We start from the raw sequence: 14,183 nt of genomic DNA, 5'->3' as shown, positions 1-14,183 counted from the left end.
CAAAGACTTTGGCATAACGCCTTCAGTGCCTGGGGTTTCCCAGTTGAATTTAAGCTCTTCAACATTCAGTCTTGTAACCATGGATCATGGAAAATCTACTAATGCAGTACTTTGGGATACTCAAATTTAGACACTGTAGTTTATAGTCTATTATCAATGAAAATATTCAGGGGAAAAAAGCATGAATTTATTTTTAGATTTGTGGTTCATAGACATTAGTAATTAAGCCAAGTTTTATGAGATATCCTTTTGAGAGATTTGATTAAAATAGATTTGAAAGCATTGGAATGAAATGGCAAAAATTCAGATTGTCTGTGTTTATTCTTATTTGAAATATCTCTCATTAGAATGTGAGAACAGGGTACCACAAGTTCAACTTTTTGATTTTGAGAATCTACATTATTTGAGAAGAATTTAGTTCACATGTTGTAAGACAATGTGAGCAAAATGAGATTGCTGTCCTCTGAGGTCAGGAGACTCGAGGACAAGTGGTCATAAAAGGACGTAGCTGATAAAGGCTATCACAGCTCAGGCATCCTCTGAAGATCACTGTTGTCACCCTCGCCAAAACAGGGAACAGGGAAGAAAGACCACAGGACTCTTAAAGAAACCTGAGTTCTAACACTAAAACATGAACAGTGAAGAAACAATTTACCTAAAGACTGTTCTTATACTTGGCTGTTTTCATTTTCATGGACAAATACTCAAAGAAAATGTATTTCTTAGAAAGTCACGGATGACTCTTTAGGAAACTTATTTTTAAATATCCGTAACAAGAGCAATAATAGCACCTACCTTCATGCTGGACTATTAGGATCCGGTTTCTGTGATAAACACTTAATGCCTTCTTTACAAGAGTTCTTATTGAGCTTTAGTTTTTCTTCTGATAGTTAAGACAATTAAGGACTTGGGAGGCAGCAATTTGTCCAAAGCCACATCTCTAGAAAGTGATTGGTATAAAAAGAAAATTTTAAAAAAGATGATATTATAAAAAATATAATTTAGTTCAATACAATATAATAAACAATGAAAATCTATATATATGGAGATAAAATGTGATCACAGGTCTATCTGGCTCCAAAGCCAGACCTATGAGTTTATCAAACACACCAGACCACCAAATGAAGCAACCCCTTCATTCAAAGACCATAAAAAAAAGCACCCTGAGATTGGATATGGTGGCACCCTAGTTGTCACCTAACCATCCCTCTTCATGAACTTTGCCCAGGAAAATCAATTTAGCATCCTTGGGCTTCAGGGAAGTATGGTTTCTCCTGTTCATGAGGACCTTGTTTGGACCACTCCAAGGTGACATATCAAGATGACATACTCATGCATCCCATGTGCTTCTGATCAATTTGATAAGTCCACAGGTGGTCATTTTATTAGTACAATTAATTTCCTTCTCAGTTTGTGTCTTATGGGTGTGCCAGGCAGGTGGTTGTTATGGACTTGTGCACTCAAGGTATAAAGTCATTCCACGTCAGCATTTAAAATGGAATAGCCTATGACAAACTACTGCTTTATAAAATGAGTAACCTAGGTTTAGGCACAGTCTGAGAATTGCTGTTCTGTGCATCATGGAGCAACTCAGAGCAGGGCACAGTCTGCTGTCCACAAAAGACATGGAGGGTCAAAGAATTAAAATAGATAGATACTAGGGGCACTCTGGAGCCTGATAGATAAACCAAAACAACTAATTCAGGCTTCTTCCAGGAATAGATGGAATCAACCTGGGCACCGTCACCATCACTGCTACTATAGCTACCGCCATGTGCCTCTGTGGTGACTCTAAGTATTGCCTTAGACGCAGGGCCTGGGTAGGGGCTTTAAGTTGGCCAATTCTTAGCCATATTATGGCCGTCAAAAGTTGAGAAAAGAGAGATCCAAACCCTATTAAGTTGCAGCCCACTGAATTCCACAAATAATACACACAATCAGGAACTCCTAAAAATAGAAAAACTTCAAATCTTGCCTTTTCATTTGTCAGCACACTGAAGTTACCTTTAAAGTTGTTTACCCTCTCATACCTTCATCCCAACTATCCATTCACAGCTGAGGAGCCAGAAGAGTTTATCCAACAGGTCATATCCCCCATTTCTTCTCTGCTCCACGCCCTTCAGTGCATTCTGAATTGCTCACTCAAACCTTATATACGATTTTCAGACATGTCTGCAGAATTGGGCTGGTAAGGCAGGCAGGGCCTACCAAGATCAGACAGCTGTTCCCACCCTAAATCTAGGCATCCCCTCAGTTCCCGTGGCTCCCAGGTTCCATGGGGGTGATATAAAAGTGGACCTAGGTGTGTTCTACACACACACAGCGGGTTCATGTCTACGTTGAGGAATCCCAAGGTTGAGACTCCAGTCTCACAGTGAGCTGCTGGTAAACCTGCTCAGTCTTCCGTCCCATAAGTAAAAAATTCTTCTTAATTATGCTGCACCTCAAAAAAACCCACACTCCATGGTAGAGGGAAATGCCATTCTTAATTTCTAAAGCTGGTCATTTAGTCTTTAATGAAAGTTGTCACAAGAGAGAGGCACAAAACACTCATAAAGACCCAACATGTGTTGGATACAGATCGAAACTTTAAACTTTCCTTGTGTATTTTAGGATATCCAAAATACGTCATAATAATATAAAATAACATGAATTATTTAAATCGTTGGCTCTGGGTACACTACAAGTTCATCAGATATAGCTTGCCATTTGTTCTTTTTTAACTTTTCTTATTAATTTTTCTTACTACTTATCTTCTATTAGACTTCTTTTGTACTGAGAGAAGTATATTAAAATACTTCGTCATTATTTTTTTACTTTTTATTTTTAAATATCTTCAATTTTTGCTTCTATATATCTTATGACAATTTTTCATACATACAACTTTTTTACTTTAATTTGGTTTTTATGAGATGTTAAATTTGTTAATGCAATAACTTTCTATATAACACTTTTTGTCTGAAACAATAACACTTTCTGTCTGAAAGATTATCTTGGTCTACTATAATTATTGTTTCACCTGATTTGTTCTTTGAGAATATCAATTAGGATTTTGTCTAGAAACAGATGGCTCACTATCACTGAGTAGTTGAGCAGATTTAATAAAGGGACTATTTACAAAGTTGTGAACAGATCTGGGCAAACAAGCCACTGGTGAGGTGCCTGGGGGTACTGGTATTTTAGTTCCACCTATTTTGAAATCTCCTCTTTCCCATCACAACTGTTTCCCCTGCCCCAGTGGAATCAACATAGTACAGTGAATTTATTTAAACGGTTTAAAGTTTTTCACAAAATTGCCCTTCTACTTCATTCTGTTAGATTTCCCTTCCCTTCCTCCGGTATATGTCTAATGTAGAAACAGTAGCTTATCCAACATCTTCCAGTCACCAAAACAGTAATTTTCCATCTCAAAATGCCCAATTGGAAAGTGAACTTAAATCTCTTATCCAATTGTGAACCTTTACAGTACTCAAATCTGACTTGTGAATTCTGCTGTTTCAAGGAAAGGGGTTCTATTCTTTCACATTTTCTCCATTTTTTTCTGTTCCACTTCTCTAATCACTTAGGGTGTGGCAAAGGTTCCCATGCTGAACAAAAGTCTGTGTGGTCTACAAAAGTCCCATGAAAACATCATTAAGAAATCTGAAATCTTATTTAAATTTTGTTGCATTTAATGTCCAACATCTCATTATCTAAATCAGGTACAAAGGAGACTCTTGGCTGCAACTCAACTGGACCACAGTGTGTCTTCACCTGTGGTCCTGAGGAACTAAAGAAGAAATTACCTACACCTAGCACTCTCACAATGCAGTGATGGGACTGGCATAGAATAATATGAACTTGTAAATATTCCAGCTCAAAAGGAAGCAAAATGGAAGATACAAAGAAGTCATCAGGACCAAGTAGCTTAGAAATCCTGTCAAAACTCCCTTACGTTGCTAGGCCTGGGATTTACCCTCCTCGGTGGTTTTGAGCTCAACTTTTGCATTCATGGTCCTGTCCCCTGAATTCCTTTTTCTGTCCTCTGAGTCACCCTTTCTCTTACTTGAAAAGTGGCTCATGTTTGCAGCCGAATAGCTTTGTCAATATGCTTTTATCAGTAAAGTATTATAGGTTTGGAAACTTCTTTTAATACAATAAATTTTACTTCAAACTAGAAGTTCATTGGCTCTGAAATACTTGAGGGCTACCAGTTTTTTACTATGATTTCCAAGATTAAAAATGTTCTCTGTACTTATTACATATATTTATTTTATGATCTGTGCCTCATTAATGATTAGAGTATCTAAAATTATTAGAATTATTCTTGTAATTGTGGCTCTTTCTCATGGTGCATTGTTTCCTTAAGTGACTGATTAGTAACCATTGACATTAGTGATTATTTTTATCAATAATTTCAAACTCAGGATGAGAGTATCTTCTTTCTGAGATGTTAATTTACCAAATTTCTGGAACTAGACAAATCAACGTTGAAGCCTTGAGGACACATGGACCACACATGCAAAGCCTCTTTATGAGTGCTTTATTTTCAGGTTTGTTGACATTTATGTCCCCATCTCATGAGTGGGTTGAGCAGGAACTGTAGTTCCCAGTCTATGAAGCCTATGAAATCCTAAAATTATGACCCTATTTAAAATGCTTAACCTCCATTATCCAAGGCCAATTATGGGTCCATCTCCATCTTTTCAAATTTGGCTTTGAGTTTTCTTTTTATTTCTGGCACGTGGCAATTCCCCATGATTTAGAGATTAAACTGGGTCTTATTGGTTTAGTTCATTAATTTTTTAAATATTGCAGATGCAACATTTATACAAATAAATGAAGAGGTTTAGCTATTTTTTATTTCTCCAAGATTTTTCTGTGGCTAATAGGCTAGAAGCTATCTGTATCAAAATGTTGGAAGTACATTCATTAACACACATACTCTGTATTACTTAAGCTCTTTCTCAAACAACAGAATACTATGTGACACATGTATTTTATAAGCTATATGTGTGGAGATCATTTGCCTGTATAATATCATTTGGCTAATTTACAAAATTCTATTCACTCTTCCATATATTTAATGCTTAGTATTACTAGCAAAGAATAAAAAATCAGAAAAGTTGGTTATTTTTAATAGTGAATTTGATATCATTACTTCATAATTACAAGTAACATTCTTTTGCCATCTTTCTTACATGAGAATATCGATGAGGTTGACAAGATTTGAGCTTCACTATTATTTTGATTTTTCAGTGGACAAACTTCCATGTTTTTCTACAATACTTAGGTTATTATGGAAGAGGTAAATTCTAATATGTAAAATTCCTATCCATCTATTTAGTTCAAGATCCAAGCTATTTTCTGTGTGTTGAATGTATCTGTCCTCTCCCACCCCCCAAAATTTCATGTTGGAACCTAAGACCTGATGTGGTGGTGTTAAGAGGTGGGGTCTTCAGGGAGTGGATACGAGTGCTCCACCCCCATGATAGGATTAGTACAGTGAAGAAAGGACTCTAGGAAACTAGGTAGATGCTCTTGCCTTTCTTTGTACTAAGTGAAGATGTGGCAACAGGCATAAGTTGATAGCAGGAACAGACACTAAATCAGTTCCCAGTTTGAAAAAATATAAAAAATTAAGTTTCTGTTCTTCACAAACTACACACACTATTTAGTTCCTTAATGTCTCCTGGTGGCCTTGTGTTACATGTTTGGTCACCTGCCTGTGGTACTTTTGGGAGTTGGTGAAGTCTTTAATGAGGGGCTTTACCCTTGAAGGAGATGTTGGTACCTTAACTTCTTTCTCCCTCTCCCTTCGCTTCCCAGCCATTGTGAGGTGAGTAGCATTGTTCCCTGCCATAATGTCCTGTTTTTCCATAAACCCTAAGTGAATATGGACTGACACCCCTGAAACTGTGAGTCAAAAAACAAAACAAAAACAAAATGAAACTTTCCTCTTTGTTTTTCTGCCCTCAGGTATTTTGTCACAGTGATAGAAAGCTGACTAATGCAGTTAGTCTCAGGTACTTTGCTATAGTCAAATGAATAGTCTAAGATACTCACTGATGAATGAGCAAATTGTAATCTCACACTTGATTGAAAAATTAATCTTAGTTTTTTCATGGTGAGAAAGACCCAAATGAAGCCTACTTGGGGACAAAATTTTAGAGTAGCAAATAACACATTCCCTTTTCAATTTTCCTAAAAACCAGGTTCACCTCTAAATAGCAATATTGAGGTCACACCACAAAATTTAGCTTTGTATGTATTTACCAAAGTCAAAGATTTTCAGAGACTCAAGATGACTGAAATATTCAATAAAATAATGTCACTATTTTTTTTTTCAGATTAGATAATTTAAAGAATAAGTGATAGGACATTCCAAAAGCAGTTATATAGCACCAATTGGGAATCCTGGTATTCAGCTCAATTCTGAATCTGATTAGAGTTAATGGAGACCCAGAAATTAGGAGCTCAGTCTTATAAGACTATCCTCATTTCAGATGCTAGCAACAAATCTTAGGCATTCCCTAAGTCACTCACTTCTGCTTGACTTAGCAACAAAGTTAGGGATGTCCACCAGTCACCCTTCAAGTTAGATAATTTGCTAGACTGACTCACAGAACTCGCTGAAAGCACTATAATTACAAGTATGGTTTTGTAGCAGGACAGATATGGCTCAGGAATAGCCAAATGGAACACATATTTAAGGCAAGACCTGGATGTGTCCCGAACACAGGAGATTCTGTTCTTGTGCCATGTACTACTCTCCAGGTTCATTGACCAGGAAACTTTCCAAGCCTTATTGGGAGGTTTTAGGTGGGTTTCATTACATAGGTAAGATTGTTAAATTACTGGAAACTGATAAAACTCAAACCTCCAACTCCCTGGTCTCCCCAGAGGTCATAAAATGAGACTGAAAATTCCAACTTCCTAATGGAGTGCTTCGTCTTTCTGGCAATACCAGCTCCTCTCCTGGAATAACCTAAGGGCCCACCAGGAGTCACATCATTAGCATAATCTCCTGTGTGGCTGGGAAGGGTTTATCATGAATAATAAAAGATACTACTATCACTCAGGAAGTTCCAGTGGTTTATGAAGTTAGCCATGTGACTAGAACTGGGGAAAAGACCAGGAACTTTCTCTATTATATCACAAGTACTTAAAATTTTGTCACAGCCTATATGAATAGAATCCTTGTTTCCAGGACAGTTAGAAAAGCAGAAATAAGAAAATCATTAATGTCTGGTGATAATGTAGCATGAGAAATGAGTGTACATAGTGTAGCAAAGTATAGATGGAAGTAGGAAAATTACATAAGAGTAATTATCAAAGAGGAAAAAACACACAGTATATACTCTAGATAAATTCTTGCTCTTGGGCAAATAAATTCAAGTGATTGTTACCTTAGCATGTTAACAATGTATTTGGATTGGTAGTAGAAATCTCATTGGAATTATTCATCTCATCATGAATACTTAGTTTATATAGCCTCAAAGAATAAGATTTCATTTTAAGATGGAATGAATTTAGTTTCTCTGCATTTTGTCCTGATAAGAACAGCTGTTCATATATATTTGACTGTTCCCCAAATTCCTCTTGCCTGTACCTTAGAGAAATTGTCTCAGTGAATTCAACAAAAATTATATTATTGAGAAACTCACTTAACCTAATTTTATTATTTGCAAGTTACAGTTAAGAAATGTCTGTATTTTACCATTTGTGACCATATAATTCTATCCTATGTGTAAAGATAATAGGATACTGGGAAAAGAACATGTGGGGAGCCCCAAAATGGCTGGGTCATGTTCCTGAGTTTGACACTAATTTTAATATGTAACTCTATCACAACCATTTAACCTATACAAAAACAAATTTTCTCATTTTCAAATAAACAGATTAGAATTAGATTTGCTAAGGTCAAAATTTAATTTTTCATCATTCTATTCCTATTGACACATATAAATATACCATACAAATTTTCTTTATAAAAATTGGCAGCATTTCAGAACATAGTAAGTAAAATAAATCCTTGAAAGTCTTTAAAGCAGACATTCTGACTTTCATTACTTATCCTAAATACATTTTTATAAATAAAAAAAAATCAACTTTACTAAAGGGGCAGATATCACCTCTCATTCTCTTTTTTAGTATATTCTCCAGCCAGTACCATGGATTTTTGCTTTGTATCACCCCACGTCAGCTGCATTTCTTCCTTTGGATACCAACACTCCTCTGGTGTTGTGGCTCAGTAATCATGCAGAAATTCACAAACTCATCCATGTACACACTAATGATGGAGAATTAAGGGTCCACAGAGCAATCTTAAACCAAGGAGAGCGGATTAGATAGATAACCGTTCCTTCCTTCTATACCTCAGCAGCACAAGTCTAAGAATCATTTTGCACAGTTTTTCAGGGACCTGGTGGGAATGAGTCTCTGTTTCCCTCAATAGTGATCGATTCTCAGGCTGGGGATGTGGCTCAAGCAGTAGCATGCTCGCCTGGTATGTGCGGGGGGGCCCTGGGTTCGATCCTCAGCACCACATACAAATAAAATAAAGATGTTGTGTCCACCGAAAACTAAAAAATAAATATTAAAAATTCTCTCTCTCTTTTAAAAAAATAGTGATCGGATCTTAACACATTAATTGAATTTATTCTTGCTCCCTTTTTTGACTCTCCTCTTGCCCTCTCCTGTGCTCTGTAATCACTTCCCAAACACACCATCTGCATGTGAGCTAATGGCTCAGGCTCTTTTGGGTGAGGACCATAACCAAACTAAGAAAATCAGCATGAGAAATATCCAATAAAGCAGACCTTAAAGAAGAAATCCTGGAACCGGACCACTCATCAACTCTGTGACAACGAGAATGCCATTGCCTGCCACAAGCCAGGTGGTCATTGATCTTGGTATTTGATATCATTGAAATAACTAGGGCTCTCACCAAGTGTGGAATAGTAGGAGGGGCAGATGGACCTAAATCCTTGACAGGTCTTCAACAGCATAGACTCTATGGAAAATAAAGGCTGGTTATACTATTTCTTTAACTGCTTCAGAAACCTTGTAAAAATAAAAACAATCACTTCTTATCTGATAATCTTACCTTCAGAGGTGGTGTGAAAGCCAGAGGCATCCATGTTTAAAGGCCTTTATCTCCTGTAGCTTCAGGGCAGATGGTGTTCTAAACCAGACATTAGATTTAATTAACAAGAACAAGGGATGCTTCAGGGAGGTTCCTGTGTGAACTTACTGGAATGCAAATGATGAGCCTGAGAATCTTGGGTCCCCAGATTGCAACATCACTTACTTGCTAGAAGACAACTGCATATCCTTGCCTGGAACCTTTGTAAAAGTTTTCCGAGAGACAGATATTCTTAACATGAAGTTGCTCATTCAGTTTCATCTCTACTCATTACCTCTAGCTTAATAACTAGCATAAGGTTTTGGTATAGGTCAAATAGAAAAAATTTAATCCCTGTTCAGCAAGGAAATATCAAACCCCCCAAAATTGGCAGAATCTGGTTAATATGTTCTCATAAGAATGGTGGAGTGGATCTTGAGGTGAAATGAACAGTTGTAGAATGCAAGGCTGGCTAGATAAGAATTTATTGGCATGGGAGCATCATAGGACTCTTGAGTTTTGCTTCCCCCAAAGGAAATATATTACAATTTTGGAATGTCTCCTTGAAACTGGAAAATAACCACAAGTCCACAGTAAACGAGGCAGCTGAGGGGGTTCTGGGTGCTGGTTTGTTGGTTTGTATAGGAAAAGCACACTCCCAGGACTGCTAGGCTGTCTCTAGGAATCAGCTAACCCTGGGAGTGGCAGTCCCTCTGGGGTCAGCATGGGCCCAGATGTTAAAATATCTGAAAAACAGAACATCACAAGGCATAGTGAAGACATTCCTGTGTTTGTGTTCCTTCCTTTTTTGCTACAGTGTTTTCAGGTTTCTCTCCTATCCCCTGAAGTTGTTTTAGTAAATCACCTGTGTAACAACTCTAATCTCATGGATTGCATTCATAGATAGGGGTGGAGAGGGAAAGGAGTGGGGGCGGATGGGTAACTGAGGCTAGGAATATTCTTCCTCACCTACTCATTCACCTTTACATTTCATTTAAAAATCTTAGATTTAATCACACATACCAAGGCCTTCAGTCCTGCCTGTATGATACAAATATCGCATTTCTAAATAAACTTGATTTGTTTAAATCAAGATTCCCTATGAAGAGAAAAACAGGTCTCACCTAGAACTTGGTTTGAGAGACTGAAGGGTTGTATTATTTACTTTTTAAAAATAAATATGCTCACCGGGCATGGTGGCTCATTCCTGTAATCCCAGAAGCCTAGGAGGCTGAGGCAGGAGAATGGCGAGTTCAAAGCCAGCCTCAGCAAAAGTGAGGCACTAAGCAACTCAGTGAGACCCTGTTTCTAAATAAAATACAAAATAGGGCTGGGAATATGGCTCATGGGTCAAGTGCCTCTGAGTTCAATCTCCAGTACAAATATATATATGATAAAGAGGAACAATTTTATCTTAAATACTGGTAAAGTTAAATCTAAAAGTATGTATTAGATTTCAAAAGAAAACTGGGGGTTAAACCATGTGAAGAGTATTATTGAAGAGTGAGGAGAGGTGTGAAAGGAGAAAATCAAGATGAATGCAGTTAAATAAATCAGATAATCCCCCAAACTGCTGTGTCATCTTTTCACATCAAGAATCTAAGGAATTACTCCATCAGTTGAGCCTGGGGCATCTGTGTGTGCTTTGTGAATGTTATTCCATTTCGATTCTCTTTCCTCAAAACTGTGGCTGTCCTTCTGTGACAAAAGGAAGAGCAATCCCTATCTTGTATTGGCCAAAGTCAGGGATCAGGAATTATGGTCCTCTCTTCTGGAGCACAGCTTAGCTCTGCATGGTCTCAGTTTATCTCCTGAAGACACCACCTGACCTCTTTTCATTGAGTGACTTGGACAATGGCTGATACCCAAAGATTGCATTGAAGAAGAATAGTGCATGGTGTTTCATCTTCCTCAGTAAAAACATTTTAATTCATATGTATAACAAATACGTTAGATTGTTTTTCTGGCTTATACATACAGGCAGAAATATATAAACTAAATTAACTACTATACTAAATTAACTACTCATCATTTCAGAATGGGAAACTCTTTAGCATGAGTCATAAATTTTCTCCTTTCTGAGATTTCCCTGTATACTTTATTAAGGGTCTGAGTTTGGAAATTCAAATACATCAGGGACTAAATTATTTATAAATTACCCTGAATACCAGATTAGTGAGATTATCTAAAAATAACCTAGGTAATGTAATGCAGAAAATAACTAATGACCTGTAAATTCAGATTTCTCTACAATTCTTCCTTTGGGGAGCAGTTAATGGTTCTCAAATAGCTTCCATGGGAACTGAATGGTTCAGAGGAATTGGTAATCAGAGATGATACAGTGATTTTGCCATTATGTCCTGACTTGAACGACATATAAACAAACCATCTTTCTCAACAAGTATATTTTTAAGTGCTTAAGAAATGCATCAAATTCTGATAACAACCCAGAAATCTGTACTTCTAATCAGACTTATCCAGATTGCTTGTCAGAATTCATTTTTCTGTGCATAGAGCATTCTTTTTTCTTTTGCTTTTTCTGCAGCAATAGGCTATACCATCACTATACGGTAAAACTTGGGCTTTAAGCAAATGTTAACCAGACATTCTCTCTCCATTTGTGCCTATTATAATGGGACCTTATCCAGGTGATCAAGGAAGTTTGGAAATAATATGGAGAACAGAGCATTTACTTCATGGTGCAATGTTGTATGAGAACCACCAGAGGAAAAATATAGAGTTAAAAGGGGCTTTACCATTAATTACCATCATTTACTCTTAATTTCACATAGGTCCTAAATAAAACAGAGATTGATTAAAGGAATTTCTCCCAGATAAAGTTCTCCAGGGACAGCAGAGGCGCAGGTGTATTAATGTTAATGCAGGGATATTAATATTCCTCATTACTGTAATAATCCTAGTCACATTTAACAATCTATTCCAACTCTTCATCACCATATCTCTTCTTCTGGTGAGAGCTCCTTCCTTTAGCAGCCTTTACTCTGAAGGCATTTTGAAAAAAGCCACTGACTTTACTGCACTTCCTGAGACATGGTAGACAGACCTATTGGGACAAATTAAGTAGTGACCACTGTGTTCTTTAAAAATGGGCCAGACAGCTTCATATTTTTCCTCAAAACTGTGTGACAATGATTAAGAAGTGAAAAAAAAAATTACAGACAAGTCATATGATCCTTCCAATATCTTTTTATTTTTATCTGACCATTAATTAGAGGGAAAAAAAGTGCAAAAAAGGAAAAGAGCTATTCTAGCAAATAATTCGATTTTTCTTCCTAATCAAACTAGCTAATGTGGCATTTTATACTTGCAGAAGTTTATAATTGCCATGCATCCACATTGCACATGCTACTCACCACTACCCTATCTACCCCATAGGAGTCACCTTGGTTATCAGATAAATTGTCACAGTATCACCATGTGTTCAAGTAACCCTTACTTTACTTAACAATGATTGAAAAACACAAGTGGGGTGACACTGACAATTTTATTATAGTATATTATATTAGTCTAATTGTGCTAGTATTCATCATTGTTAATTTCTTACTGTGCTTAGATTATAAGTTAAACTTTACCACAGATACGCAAGCATGAGAAAAATGTAGTATATATATATGTGTGTGTGTGTGTGTGTGTGTGTGTGTGTGTATTGAGGAAGAAGAAGATGGCGCTTGTCTTGGTGTGTGTTTTCGGAGCCTCCATGAGCTCCTCTGGCCATTCTGCTCTCTGCTCAGTGACAACTGAATTCCCACCAACAGTGCTTTGCAAAGTCAAGCTGAGAGACAATGATTTATAAAGAGCAGCCAAATAAAGAAATGGCCCCATGTTCTTACCTTGGGTTAAGGAGGCAGAATACTAAAGTGTATTGATAACTGGAAAATAAGTCAGAGCGAGAGAGAGAGATTAGGGAGATGATATGCAAACTCACAAGCAGGCCATCGGTAAAACCAGGGAGGCAGCCTCTATTCTCTTTCCCCCACTGCTGTATAAAGTTGAGCTATTTATAATTAATAAAACAAATCTTGCAATTAGTTTAGTCTCTTCGTGTACATAAGGCGTGTATAGAAATACAAACTTTATATATAAGCACACGTGTGTAAATGTGTATCTATCTATCTATCTATATTTTAGTTGGGGCAAATAGCAGTATATGCAGGGAGATAAGAAAGCAAACACTGCTGACTCTGTCTAAGTCTGATATAGTTGAAATAAGAAGAATATTATCATTGACACAGTTGAAGAAATAGATGGATAGAAAAAAAAGCTATGGCTTGTTATTTCTACATAATTCTATAAGTCATCAATCTGAATTTATCTACAAATAGGATTCTCACATATTTGTCATAGATGATGGATTAAAGCAACAGTCCCTGTTGAATGGTAAATAGTATAATACATGTTGAAATGAGTTAAACACTATGCATTAGGTTCCAGATTCGCTGAAGCTGAATCCAGTTGAATTAGGTTCTATAATTGTTTAAACAAGCCCCCAAAGATAAATTGTCCCCCAAATGTGATTGCAGTAAAATAAACCATACATTGTTTAAAAGGGAAACAGATCTACTTTGGATAGACATTTATGACCACACAATAATTTAATCACAAGTTCAAATGATCCCTCAACCTGAGGGGTCTTTTCAAAATGCATCTCTACACTGACTTTTATCACTATCGTTTCATCTTAAAAACTTTAAAGGTTTCCAGTGACTCCATAGGTAAAGACCAGAATATTTTATTTATTTATTTACTTTTTTAATTTTTTATTGTTGGTTGTTCAAAACATTACAAATTTCTTGATATATCATATTTCACACTTTGATTCAAGTGGGTTATGAACTCCCATTTTTACCCCATATACAGATTGCAGAATTACATCAGTTACACATCCATTGATTTACATATTGCCATACTAGTGTCTGCTGTGTTCTGCTACCTTTCCTATCCTCTACTATCCCCCCTCCCCTCCCCTCCCCTTGCCTCTTCTCTCTCTGCCCCCTCTACTGACATTCATTTGTCCCCCTTGTATTATTTTTCCCTTTCCCCTCACTTCCTCTTGTAT

The sequence above is a fragment of the Marmota marmota genome, unplaced genomic scaffold (assembly GCF_001458135.2).
Source record: "Marmota marmota marmota unplaced genomic scaffold, marMar, whole genome shotgun sequence".
NCBI lineage: Eukaryota > Metazoa > Chordata > Mammalia > Rodentia > Sciuridae > Marmota > Marmota marmota.
This window is presented reverse-complemented; position numbering follows the sequence as displayed.